Below are 15,551 nucleotides of genomic sequence, written 5' to 3' on the forward strand. Positions count from 1 at the left end.
ATATTTTTATTTATGTTCTGCATTCTAAGATTAATATATTAATATATAATTTTTAAGAATTAATGCATCAAACGGCGCTATTTTTTGATGAATATTCTATTTTTTTATGATTTTCTTTATTTTTGGTCTTTAAAAAATATAATAAAATAAAAAAGACGTCAAAAAATAAAGAAATTTTAGAGATACGATCCTTACATTTTTCTAGGCATGCCAGGAGAAATGGCCGCAAAAAATGACAGAAAAGTGAAACGCTGTCAAAAAGCCTACAGCCCACGTAGTGGGGAGCACAGGGGCCAGTTCAGGAGCTGGGATGAGTAAAAAATTTATATTTTTATTTATGTTTTCAATTCTAAATTTAATATATGAATTTTAAGAATTAATACAACAAGCGGCACCATTTTTTGATGAATATTCTATTTTTTATGATTTTCTCTATTTTTCGTCTTTAAAAAATATAATAAAATAAAAAACGATGTCAAAAAATAATGAAATTTTGGAGACACAAACCTTACATTTTTCTAGCCCTGCCAAGAAAAAATCACCTCAAAAAATGACAAAGAAAAGTAAAACGCTGTTAAAAGGTCCCCCGCCCAAGTAGTGGGGTGCCCAAAGGCCAGCTCAGGGGCCGAGATGGGTCAAACATTAACATTTTTATTTATGTTTTGCATTCTAAAATTAATATATAATTTTTAGAAAATAATGCAAGAAGCGGGACCATTTATTGATGAATATTCTATTTTTTATGATTTTCTTTATTTTACATCTTTAAAAAATATCATAAACTAAAAATGACGTCAAAAAATAATAAAATTTTACAGACACGATCCTTACATTTTTCTAGGTATGCCATAAAGAAATGGCCATAAAAATGACAAAAAAAAGTAAACTGCTGTCAAAAAGCCCCCGGCCCGCGTAGTGGGCCACCCAAGGGCCAGCTCATTAGTCGGGATGGGTCAGAAATTTATATTTTTATTTATGTTTTGCATTCCAAAATTAATATATGATTTTTAGGAATTAATGCAACAAGCGGCACCATTTTTTGATGAATAGTCTATTTTTTATGATTTTCTTTATTTTTCGTCTTTAAAAAAATAATAAAATAAAAATAGCGTCAGAAAATAATGAAATTTTACAGACACGATCCTTACATTTTTCTAGGCATGCCAAAAACAAATGGCATCGAAAAATGACAAAAAAAGTAAAACGTTGTAAAAAAGCCCCCGGCTCGCGTATTAGGGCGCCCAGGGGCCGGGTTGGGTCATAAATTTACCTTTTTTTCTATTTTCCATTCTAAAATTAATATATAATTTTTAAGAATTAATGCAACAAGTGGCACCATTGTTTGCTAAATAGTCTATTTTTTATGATTTTCTTTATTTTTCGTCTTTAAAAAATATAATAAAATAAAAACGACGTCAAAAAATAATGAAATTTTGCATACATGATACTTATATTTTTCTAGGCATGCCAAAAACAAATGGCATCGAAAAATGACAAAAAAAAAGTAAAACGCTCTTAAAAAGTCCCCGACCCGCGTAGTGGGGTGCCTAGGGGCCAGCTCAAGGGCCGGGATGGTTCAAAACTTTACATTTTTGTTTATGTTTTTCATTTTAAAATTAATATATGATTTTTAGGAAATAATGCAACAAGCGGGACCATTTATTGACGAATATTCTATTTTTTATGATTTTCTTTATTTTTCGTCTTTAAAAAAATAATAAAATAAAAACGGTGTCAGAAAATAATGAAATTTTACAGACACGATCCTTACATTTTTCTAGGCATGGCAGAACTAAATGGCTTCAACAACTGACAAAAAAAGTAAAACGCTGTAAAAAAGCCCCCGGCTCGCGTATTAGGGCGCCCAGGGGCCGGGTTGGGGCATAAATTTACATTTTTTTCTATTTTCCATTCTAAAATTAATATATAATTTTTAAGAATTAATGCAACAAGTGGCACCATTGTTTGCTGAATATTCTATTTTTTATGATTTTCTTTATTTTTCATCTTTAAAAAATATAATAAAATAAAAACGACGTTAAAAAATAATGAAATTTTGCATACATGATACTTATATTTTTTTTAGGCATGCCAAAAACAAATGGCATCAAAAAATGATAAAAAAAAAAAGTAAAACGCTGTTAAAAAGTCCCCGACCCGCGTAGTGGGGTGCCCAGGGGCTAGCTCAAGGGCCGGAATGGTTCAAAACTTTACATTTTTGTTTATGTTTTGCATTTGAAAATTAAATATATGATTTTTAGGAAATAATGCAACAAGCAGGACCATTTATTGACGAATATTCTATTTTTTATGATTTTCTTTATTTTTTAGCTTTAAAAAATATAGTAAAATAAAAAAATAGTGAAAACATAATGAAATTTGCCGTACACGATCCTTAAATTTTCTACACATGGCAGAAAAATGGCCTCAAAAAATGACAAAAAAAATAAAACGTTGTCAAAAAGCCCCCAGCCTACATAGTAAGGTGCCCAGGGGCCAGCTCAAGGCTCAGGATGGGTCAAAATTTTATATTTTTATTTATATTTTACATTCTATAATTAATATATGATTTTTAAGAAATAATACAACAACTGGCACCATTTTTTTTTTTTCGAATATTCTATTTGTTATAATTTTCTTTATTTTTCATCTTTAAAAAATATAATAAAATAAAAATGACGTCCAAAATAATAAAATTTTACAGCCACGATCCTTATATTTTTCTAGGCATACAAGAGAAAAAGGCCTCAAAAGGTGACAAAAAAAGTAAAACGCTGACAAAAAGCCTCCGGCCCACGTAGTAGGGCATCTAAGGGCCGGCTCAGGAGCCGGGATGGGTCAGAAATTTATATTTTTATTTATGTTTTGCATTCTAAAATTAATGTATGATTTTTAGTGATTAATGCAAGAAGTGGCAAAAATTTTTGATGAATATTATATTTTTTATGATTTTTTTTTATTTTTCATATTTAAAAAATATAATAAAATAAAAACGACGTCAAAAAATAATGAAATTTTGCGGCCAGGGTCGTTACATTTTTCTGGAGATGGCATAAGAAAATGGCCTCAAAAACTGACACGAAAAATGTAAAACGCTTTAAAAAAGCCCCCGGCCCGTGTAATGGGGCGCCAGGGGCCAGCTCACCAACTCAGGGGCCAGGATGGGTCAAAAATTCTTATTTTTAGTTATTTTTTGTATTCTAAAATTAATAAATAATTTTTAAGAATTAATGCAACAAGCGACACCACTTTTTGATGAATATTCTATTTTTACGATTTTCTCTATTTTTTGTCTTTAAAAAATATAATCAAATAAAAACAATATCAAAAAATAATGAAATTTTGGAGACATGAACCTTACATTTTTCTAGCCATGTTAGGAAAAAATCGAATCAAAAAATGACAAAGAAAAGTGAAACGCTGTTAAAAAGTCCTCCGTCCGCATAGTGGGGTACCCAGGCCCCAATTCAGGGGCCGGGGTGAGTAAAAAATGTACATTTTTTTTTTTATGTTTTGCCTTCTAAAATTAATATATGATATTTAGGAATTAATACAATAAGCGGCACCAATTTTTGATGAATGTTCTATTTTTTATGATTTTCTTTATTTTTCATCTTTAAAAAATGTAATAAAATAAAAATGACGTCAAAAAATATTAAAATTTTGCAGACACGGTCCTTACATTTTTCTAGGAATTCTAGAATAAAATGGCCTCAAAAAATGACAAAAAAGATAAAACATTCTCAAAAAGTCCCCGGCACGCATAGTGGGGCGCCCAGGGGCCAGCTCAGGGGCCGGGATGGGTCAAAACTTTACATTTCGATTTATGTTTTGTATTCTAAAATTAATAAATGATTTTTAGGAATTAATGCGACATGCGGCACTATTTTTTGTTGAATATTCTATTTTTTATGATTTTCTTTATTTTTCAACTTTAAAAAATATAATAAAATAAAAACATAGTAAAAAAATAATGAAATTTTGCGGACACGATCCTTAAATTTTTCTACGCATGCCAGAAAAAAAATGGCCTAAAAAAATGATAAAAAAAAGTTAAACGTTGTCAAAAAGCCCTCAGCTTGCGGAGTGAGGCGCCCAGGGGCCAACTCAGGGGTCGGGATGGGTCAAAAATTTATATTTTTATTTATGTTTTGGATTCTATAATTAATATATGATTTTTAAGAAATAATACAACAACCGGCACCATTTTTTTACGAATATTCTATTTTTTATGATTTTATTTATTTTTCATCTTTAAAAAATATAATAAAATAAAAATGTCGTCAAAAATAATGAAATTTTACAACCACGATCCTTATATTTTTCTAGACATACAAGAAAAAAAAGGCCTCAAAAGGTGACAAAAAAAGTAAAACGCTATCAAAAAGCCCCCAGCCCGCGTAGTAGGGCGTCCAAGGGCTAGCTCAGGGCCCGAGATGGGTCAAAAATTTATATCTTTATTTATGTTTTGCATTCTAAAATTAATATATAATTTTTAGGAATTGATGCAACAAGTGGGAAATTTTTTTGATGAATATTCTATTTTTTATGATTTTCTTTATTTTTTGTCTTAAAAAATATAATAGAATAAAAACGACGTAAAAAAATAATGAAATTTTGCAAACACGGTGCCTCAAAAAATGAAAAAAAGTAATAGGCTGCCAAAAATCCCTTGGGCTGCGTAGTGGGGCGCCCAGGAGCCAACTCAGGGCCCGTGATGGGTCAAAAATTTACATTTTATTTATGTTTTGCATTCTAAAATTAATATATGATTTTTAGGGATGAATAAAACAAGCGGCACAATTTTTTGATGAATATACTATTTTTTATGATTTTTTCTATTTTTCATCTTTAAAAAATATAATAAAATAAAAATGACGTAAAAAAATAATGAAATTATGCAGACACGATCCTTATATTTTTCTAGGCATGCCAGAAAAAATGATCTCAAAAAAGTAAAATACTGTCAAAAAGACCACGACCCGCGTAGTGGGGCGCCCCAAGGGCCAGCTCAGGGGCCGGGATGGGTAAAAAATTTACATTTTTATTTATGTTTTGCATTCTAAAATTAATATATGATTTTAGCAATTAATGCTACAAGCAACACCATTTTTTTTTTATGAATATTCCTTTTTTTTATTTTCATTATTTTTCATCTTTAAAAATTCTAATAAAATAAAAACGACGTCAAAAAATAATGAAATTTGCACACACGGTCCTTACATTTTTCTAGGCATGCAAGAAAAAAATCCCTCAAAAATGACAAAAAAAGTAAAACGCTATCCAAAAGCCCCTAGCCCGCGTAGTGGGGCGCCCAGGGGTCGAGATGGGTAAAAAATTTACATTTTTATTTTTGCTTTGCAGTCTAAAAGTAGCATATGATTTTTACAAATTAACGCAACAAGGGGCACCATTTTTTTGTTGAATATTCTATTTTTTATGATTTCCTTTATTTTTTGTTTTTAAAAAATATAATAAAATAAAAATGGAGTAAAAAAATAATGAAATTTTGCAGACACGATCCATACATTTTTCAAGGCATGCCAGAAAAAAATGGCCTAAAAAAAAGTAAAACGCTGTCAAAGAACCCCCGGCCCGCGTAGTGGGGCGCCCCAAGGGCCAGCTTAGGAGCCGTGATGGGTCAAACATTTACATTTTTATTTATGTATTGCATTCTAAAATTAATACATGAAGTTTAGGAATTAATGCAACAAGCAGCACCATTTTTTCATGAATATTCTATTTTTTATGATTTACTTTATTTTTCATCTTTGAAAAATATAATAAAATAAAAATGACGTAAAAAAATAATGAAATTTTGCATACACGGTCCTTATATATTGTTACGCATGCTACCAAAAAATGGCCAGAAAAAATGACAAAAAAGTAAAACGCTGCCAAAAAGCCCCCGGCCCGCGTATTGGGGTGACCAGAGGCGAGCTCAGGGGCCGGGATGGGTCAAAAATTTATATTTTTGTTTATGTTTTTTAGTCTAAAATTAATATATGAATTGTGAGAATTAATGCAATAAGCGGCACCATCTTTTTGATGAATGTTCTATTTTTTATTATTTTCTATATTTTTCATCTTCAAAAAATATAATAAAATAAAAACGACGTAAAAAAATAATGACCTTTTGCAGACATGATCCTTACATTTTTCTAGGCATGCCAGAAAAAAAACAAGTCCTAAAAAAAGGACAAAAAAAATAACACGCTGTTAAAAATCCCCTAGCCCGCGTAGTAAGGCGCCTAGGGGCCAATCAGGGGCCGGGATGGGTCAAAAATTTACATTTTTATTTATTTTTTGCATTCTAAAAATTAATATATGCTTTTAGGAAGTAATGCAACAAACGGTACCATTTTTTGACAACTACTCTATTTTTTATGATTTTCTTTATTTTTCGTCTTTAAAAAATATAATAAAATAAAAAAGACATCGAAAAATAATGAAATTTTGTAGACACGGTCATTACATTTTTCTAGGCATGCCAGGGAAAGATGGGCCCAATAAATGACAAAGAAAAAACGCTGTCAAAAAGCCGGCGGCTCGCATAGGGGGCCGCCCAGGGCCCAGCTCAGGTAGTGGCCTCAAAAGATGACAAAAAAAGTAAAACGTTGTCAAAAAGCCCCCGGCTCACGTAGTGGGGCGCGCAGGGGCTAGCTCAGGGGCCGGGATGGGTTAAAAATTTAAATTTTGATTTATTTTTTCCAGTCTAAAATTAATATATGGTTTTTAGGAATTAATGCAACAAGCGAAACCATTTTTTGATGAATATCTTATTTTTTATGATTTTCTTTATTTTTCGTCTTTAAAAACAAAAATAAAATAAAAGTGACGTAAAAAAATAATGAAATTTTACAGACACAATCCTTACATTTTTCTAGGCATGCCTAAAAAAATTACACAAAAAAAGATAAAAAAAAATAAAACAATGTCAAAAAGCCCCCAGCACGCGTAGTGGAGCGCCCATGGACCAGCTCAGGGGCTGGGACGGGTCAAAAGTTTATAGTTTTATTTATGTTTTGCATTCTAAAATTAATATTTAATTTTTTTAGAATTAATGAAGCAAGCGGCACCATTTCTTATGAATATTCTATTTTTTATGATTTTCTTTATTTTTTGTCTTTAAAAAATATAATAAAATAAAAATGACGTCAAAAAATAATGAAATTTTGCACACACAATCCTTACATTTTTCTAGCCAGGCTAGAAAAAGATGGCCTGAAAAATGACAAAAAAGTAAAACGTTGTCAAAAAGCCCCCGGCGTGCGTAGTGGGGCGCCTATGGGCCAGCTCAGGGGCCGGGATGGGCCAAAAATTTACATTTTTATTTATTTTTTGTATTATAATATTAATATATATATTTTTGCAAGTAATGAAACAAGTGGCACCGATTTTTATGAATATTCTATTTTTTATAATTTTTTTTATTTTTCATCTTTAAAAAATATAATAAAATAAAAATGACGTCAAAAAATAATAAATTTTGCCGACACGATCCTTACATTTTTCCAGGCATGCCAAAAAATAATCCCTCAAAAAAAGGTAAAACGATGTCAAAAAGCCCCCGGCTCGCGTAGTGGGGCGCCCATGGACCAGCTCTAGGGCCGGGATGGGTCAAAAATTTACATTTTTATTTATGTTGCATTCTAAAATTAATATATGATTTTTTGAAATTAATGCATCAAGCGGCACCATTTTTTGAAGAATATTTTATTTTTTTTATGATTTTCTTTATTTTTCGTCCTAAAATAATATAATAAAATAAAAACGACGTCGAAAAATAATGAAATTTTACAGACACGATCCTTTCATTTTTCTAGGCATGCCAGAAAAATGGACTCAAAAAATGACAACAAAAATAAAACGGTGTCAAAAAGCCCCCGGCCCGCGTAGTGGGCCACCCTGGGGCAAGCTCAGGGGCCGGGATGGGTAAAAAATTTACATTTTTATTTTTGTTTTGTATTTTAAAATTAATATATAGTTTTTAGGAATTAATGAAACAACCAGCACCATTGTTTTATGAATATTCTATTTTTTTATGATTTTCTTTATTTTTTGCCTTTAAAAAATAGAATAAAATAAAAACAACTTCAAAAAATAATGAAATTTTTCAGACACAATCCTCACATTTTTCTAGGCATGCCAGAAAAAAATCCCCGGCTCGCGTAGTGGGGCGCCCATAGGCCAGCTCAGGGGCCGGGATGGGTCAAAAATTTATATTTTTATTTATTTTTTTCTTTCTAAAATTAATATATGATTTTTAGGAATTAATGCAACAAGCGACACTATTTTTTGATGAATATCTTATTTATTATTATTTATTATTATTTTAAATATTTAAAAAATATAATAAAATAAAAATGACGTCAAACAATAATGAAATTTTGCAGACACAATCCTTACATTTTTCTAGGCATGGTAGAAAAAAATCCCTCAAAAAAAGACAAAAAAAAGTAAAACGATGTCAAAAAGGCCCCGGCTCGCGTAGTGGGGTGCCCATGGACCAACTCAGGGGCCGGGATGGGTAAAAAATTTACATTTTTATTTATGTTTTGCATTCTAAAATTAATATATGATTTTTAGGAATTAATGCAACAAGCGGCACCATTGTTTTATGAATATTCTATATTTTATGATTTTCTTTATTTTTCGTCTTTATAAAATATAATAAAATAAAAACGACGTCAAAAAAATGAAATTTTACAGATACAATCCTTACATTTTCCTAGGCATGCCAGAAAAAATATCCCTAAAAAAAAGACAAAAAAAAGTAAAACGATGTCAAAAAGCCCCCGGCTAGCGTAGTGGGGCGCCCATGGACTAGCTCAGGGGCCGGGATGGGTCAAAAATTTAGATTTTTTATTATGTTTTACATTTTAAAATTTGTGTATGATTTTTAAGAATTAATGCAACAAGCGTTTCAGTTTTTTGATGAATATTCTATTTTTTGTTATATTCTTTATTTTTCGTGTTTAAAAAATATAATAAAAGAAAAATGACTTAAAAAAATAATGAAATTTTGCAGACACGATCCTTACATTTTTCTAGGCATGCCATAAAACAATGGCCTCAAAAAAAGATAAAAAAGTAAAACGTTGTCAAAAAGCCGCCGACCCGCGTATTAGGGCGCCCTGGGGCCACGTCAGTGGCCAAGATGGGTAAAAAATTTACATTTTTGTTTATGTTTTGCATTCTAAAATTAATATATGATTTTTAGGAATTAATGCAAGAAGCGGCACCATTTTTTGATGAATATTCTATTTTTTATTATTTTCTTTATTTTTTGTCTTTTAGAAATGTAATAAAATAAAAACGACGTCAAAAATAGTGGAATTTTGTAGACACGATCCTTACTTTTTTCTAGACATGCAAGAAAAAACTGACGTCAAAAAATGACAAAAAAAGTAAAACGCTGTCAAAAGGCCCCCGGCCCGCGTATTGGGCCACCCAAGGGCCAACTCAGGGTACGGGATGGGTCAAAAATTTACATTTTTATTTATGTTTTGCATTCTAAAATTAATATATGATTTTTAGGAATTAATGCAATAAGCGGCACCATTTTTTGATTAATATTCTTTTTTTATGATTTTCTTTATTTTTCCTCTTTAAAAAATATAATAAAATAAAAACGACGAAAAAAGTAATGAAATTTTGCAGACACGGTCCTTACATTTTCCTACGCATGCATGAAAAAAATGGCATAAAAAAATCACAAAAAAAGTAAAACGCTATCAAAAACCCCCTGGCCTGCGTAGTGGGGCTCCCAGGGGCCAGCTCAGGGGCCGGGATGGGTCAAAATTTTCATTTTTATTTATTTTTTGCATTCTAAAGTTAATATATGCTTTTTAGAAATTAATGCAACAAGCAGCACCCTTTTTTTTATGAATATTCTATTTTTTATGGGTTTCTTTATTTTTCGTCTTTAAAAAATATAATAAAATAAAAACGACGTCAAAAATAGTGGAATTTTGCAGACACGATCCTTACATTTTCTAGACATGCTAGAAAAAAATGGCCTAAAAAAAAGACAAAAAGTAAAACATTGTCAAAAATCCCCCGGCCCGTGTAGTGGGCGACCAGGGGCCACTCAGTGGCCGGGATGGGTCAAAAATTTACATTTTTATATATTTTTTATATTCTAAAATTAATATATGATTTTTAGGAATTAATGCAACAAATGGCACCCTTTTTTGATGAATGTTCTATTTTTTCTGATTTTCTTTATTTTTCATCTTGAAAAAACATAATAAAGGCCTCGTTCATTTCACCGATTCGAGTTTTCAGTTCTAGGTTTCTACAGTAAAAAGCTCTAAAAAAATGTCACATTTAAGTTTTTCTGTTACAGTCAAAAGCTCTCAAAAAATGTCACATCTCCGCTTGAATTGAAAACTCGAATCCACGAAGTACACGAGGCCAAAAGAAAAACGACATAAAAAAATAATCAAATTTTACAGACTGAATCCTTACATTTTTCTATGCATGGCAGAAAAAATGACCTCAAAAAATGACAAAAAAAGCAAAATGCTATCAAAAGGCCCCCGGCCCGCGTAGTGGGCCGTCCAGTGTGTGACACCCCTTTTACACCATCTCCTTCATAGCCTTATTTTCATACTATTAATTCTAAGGACGTGCCACAATCACTAACCTTCACTTGTGTCTTATGTAAAAACTATGGTGTTTTAAACTTTTTGCTAAAACAAAATTTCGTTAATACACCATTCCTATCAAGTTTTCTAGCCACTATTAAAATTATACAGTCATCCAAGGTTTATGAGTTTAACTCCAAAATATATATGTTTACAAACCCAAAATAATCTGTGTGTAGCTTCTTCGGTCCAACCATATGTACAGCGGTCAATGAAGCCAGCTCCACTGCTTACTGTTCTGCTTTGTTCTTACCTTTTCCTACAGCACAGAGCAAACTTTAATGAGCTTTAGGCTCAGTAAGTAGAGCTACAATTACACAATCTTACTTTAACATATGTATGCATCACAACATCCTAGGTAACTTATGACAATCAATTGCTACACTTTATGCACGTGCACTATATATCACTAGGGTCCTCCCGGTACTGCCACCGACTTTTTCACAATCTGGCCACATGCCAATATCTCAAATCACAATATCAGGTTCCTCGTCATCTCCCACCTGGTTCGAGGGAACGACCAGCGCATTCAAAATCACAATTTCTCAATATCACAATATAGTCTCTGTCATCACCCACTTGGCTCGAGAGACTTGCGCGGCTCAATCACAATTTCATCAATCACCATATCACAATAGAAGTCGTTTGAGGACTTGGCAGTACCGACCTATCATGCATGCTATTATGTGCTATATCACAAGTAATCTAATAATCCACGTGATGCTCTACTTTGTGCATAATATATTAACATAAGCATGCCTTCACAACCATACACATTGACAATGTCATAAAAATTCACATAATAGCATACTAGACATTCCATAGAAAGTCTATCAAACAAAGTTTGTAAGTGCTGCAGAGAAATCATACTCTACTTACCTGAGTTACTTAGCAAAATCCGAGTTTAACCCTCTTCGTTTCCCTTGTTCGTTTTCCTTTCTACTGTTCAAAATAAACAAATTGGCTATCGTTATTAGAGCTCAATAGCTCAGCCATAAATCAATCTCTAATTCATAATCACATTCCCCTGAAACTGGAATTTCACAGATTCGTCCATCTTTAGAAGAAAATTCATAAGATATTCTCTTTATCTTTAAAAATTCCAAAATTAACTTCAAAACAAAGTAGACATATATATCTTTCCAATGAGCTATCAATTCGACATCTTTATGTACCTTAAAAATAGTTTCCACGAAATCACAATTCTGTTTTTCCCATTTTTGACAGTTTTTAGAAAGTTTCTATATGAAACTTCCTATGCGCACAACTTGTGCTACAAAACTCCAAATGAGGTGATTTCAACTTTCACACGTCACTAATAACCTGTTCTAAATGGTTGTAAAGGTGGTTTAAGTGCATCACTCTCATTTCAAAAAGTAGGATCCTCAGTTCTTTATTTTACTAGTTTCTGGAAATGGCAGTTTTACGACTACTACGAGAATATTCACAAAGTAGTATATGTAACCTCAAAAATTACAAAACCAGAACCCAAGCGAAGTCGACATCTAGGGCTTTCCAAAGAGGTATCACAAGCTTAGTTTTGGGTCCGTTTAGGTCTCCAAAAATATGATAAACCAGATCAAATTTTGCTGGTTTTTCTGCAGAAAAACCAACTTAAAAAATGTACATCTTAGGCTACGATTATCTGTTTAAGGCAATTCATGTCTCTAATCAATGCTTAGGGTGTCTATTTCAAGGTTCTATGATTAACAAGGTTGGAATGATTTCTTGGAAATTCAATTTTTCTGTTTTTCCAAGGCTGCCCGTTGTATTCAATGCTAACATACAACAAAATAACTCCTTAGAGAACCTCCTCCTAAATAACAATTACGTGATCAAGGTGAAGTAGGACAGCCACCCTTGTTAACTCATACACGTGATGTAAACCATAGTCTAAGTTACTTAGCATTTTATAGCTCATTCAAAAACCCACAGTGTCCATCTCTAACCCTAACTAACTAGTAACAATTCAATCTTCTATTTACCACTAACTCATGGAAAGTAATTTTATATATATCTAGTATACCAAATCAGGGGTTATAAACAAAAATCCTCAAGTAATTCAACACACTTCTCCATAAACCAAGTTCAAAGCCCTTTATCCTCAATGAAACTTAATACTTGAAACTCAATCCTCAAAATTCAGGAATTTTACCAAATCAAAGAGAATTCATAACTTCAAAAGGTGCTCCACAATTTCCTTTGATCAATCACCAGCTAAACAAAACTAGACAATAAATCACCAAATTTTAAATTCGAAAATTGAAGGAGAAGAAGAAAACCCCTACCTTGAATCCTTGCTCAAACCATCTATTCACTCCAAGCTTCTACACAATCATTCTCCAAAACCGGATTACCTAATGAATTTTGAAGAAAGCCCTTTGTTTTCTAACCAAACCAAAGCCTTTTCTTTTTGGAAGGGAGATAGAGGGAGAGAGGGAGTCGGACGGGGAGATAAGAAAGAGAGAGAGAAAAATGTGAAATAGAGTTGAGGTTGAGAGAGAGATTGAGAGAGTGAATTTTTTTTCCCTTCCTATAATCCTACTATCTCATCCACTTGTGCCCTAGTAGGAGGCACTTCGAGAGCCTCATTTCTGAATTCATTACCATCTCCCTAATGAGCTGGTAACGTTTACTCTCGTCGAAGAATCTTACGAGGTCTTCCACGTGCCATTTGTTTTAATGTACAAGTGTGTGCGCGTTATTCCTACATGCACATCATTTATCAAGCATTCACTCTTAGTCAATAAATACTAAATACTCATTTCTTGATCAAAATAGTATTACTCAGAATAACATTATTCTAAACATCCATACAACACCTAGATCAAAATTCAACACAGTACATATTCATCATCCACGATTATTTACAATATATCACAAATTCCATCTCTAAACTCCTAGCTATTCAGTGTCACTATCAGTGAAACTTTCAAGCTTTCTTCTCTCCCAGAGAGAACCTCCCAAGTTTTGGCTAAATTGTCTTTCTATTGAAAATCAAAACCTATTCCATGTCATCTCTTTCATTGTTTCATCTTGGGAAATCTCCCACCAAATGGCTAGGTATTCCCTTAAATGCATAGCCGCTATCCTTGCCCTAAACTTGTGGGGAATGTTGTGCACACGAAAAATTATGGCCATCCAAGTGGTCCAATTTTCCACTATTATAGTGTTCTCCTCATCCGAGAATGTCGGGGGTTTCGCCGCCTCAACCACGTTTCTGTAATATGCCACTTCACTAGTAGTTATTCGTGATCTACTAGTTACCTCAGTATTTGATTGTCGGCTCGATTGAGCTCCTGCTTGTCTATGACTTGGCTTAGACATAAGGCAACTATTTCTTTGGCCTATGCACGTTAGATTTTCTTAAATCATATACTCATAAATACAAAATTCACAAATACACAACTTACAGTGAGCAGGCTCACCGTCTTCGTGACTTGTACATATGGAGTTGTCTACAGAACCGACTAAACTCTAGCTCTGATACCACCAATTGTGACACCCCTTTTACACCATCTACTTCATAGCCTTATTTTCATACTATTAATTCTAAGGACGTGCCACAATCACTAACCTTCACTTGTGTCTTATGTAAAAATTATGGTGTTTCAAAATTTTTACTAAAACAAAATTTTATTAATACACCATTCCTATATTACTTCACTCCCCCCTCAACGTGGCCAGAGAAGGGAGATGAGTGGCATGGCTGAGGTTCCAACCATGCCACGTGAAAGGGTAGCTGGCCCTTTTTTTTTTTTTTTTTTTTTTTCTAATATTGCAGTATGACCTCTAAATATGAAAATTCTTACAATCTTTTCCCCCAAAGCCTTGCAATTTAATCCTTAAATTACTTTGTCATTTCTCTTACAATTCCTTCATACAAAATTAATACAAAAATTTAAGCCCGAAAATCGGGACGTTACATAGGGGCCAACTCAGGGGCCGGGATGGGTCAAAAATTTACACCTTTATTTATATTTTGCATTCTCAAATTAATATATGATTTTTAGGAATTAATGCAACAAGCGGCACCATTTTTTGATCAATATTCTATTTTTCATTATTTTCTTTAAATTTCATCTTTAAAAAATATAATAAAATAAAAAAGACGTCAAAAAATAATGAAATTTTACAAACACGATCCTCACATTTTTCCACGCACGCTAGAAAAAATTGGCTTAAAAAATGACAAAAAAAAGTAAAACGTTGTCAAAAAGTCCTCAACTCGCGTTGTGGGGCGCCCAGGGGCTCGCTCAGGGGTCGGGATGGGTCAAAAATTTACATTTGTATTTATATTTTGCATTCCCAAATTAATATATAATTTTTAGGAATTAATGCAACAATCGGCACCATTTTTTAATGAATATTCTATTTTTATCTTTTCTTTATTTGTCATATTCAAAAAATATAATAAAATAAAAACGACGTCACAAAATAATGAAATTTTGTAGACACGATCTTTACATTTTACTACGCATGCCAGAAAAAAATGGCATCAAAAAAATGACAAAAAAAAGTAAAACGCTATTAAAAAGCCCCCGGTCTGCGTTGTGGGGCGCCCAGGGGCCAGCTCAGGGGCCGGGATGAGTCAAAAATTTACATTTTTATTCACTTTTTGCATTCTAAAGTTAATATATGATTTTTAGGAATTAATGCAACAAGGAGCACCATTTTGTTTTTTATGAATATTCTATTTTTTATGGTTTCCTTTATTTTTTGTATTTAAAAAATATAATAAAATAAAAATGACGTCAAAAATAATGAAATTTCACAGACATGATGCTTACATTTTTCTAGACATGCCAGAAAAAAATAGCCTCAAAAAAAGACAAAAAAGTAAACGCTATCAAAAAGCCCCCGACTTATGTAGTGGGCGCCAAGGGGCCAGCTCAGGGG

Source organism: Morus notabilis, unplaced genomic scaffold (genome assembly GCF_000414095.1).
Source record: "Morus notabilis unplaced genomic scaffold, ASM41409v2 Scaffold1056, whole genome shotgun sequence".
In the NCBI taxonomy this organism is placed as follows: Eukaryota; Viridiplantae; Streptophyta; class Magnoliopsida; order Rosales; family Moraceae; genus Morus; species Morus notabilis.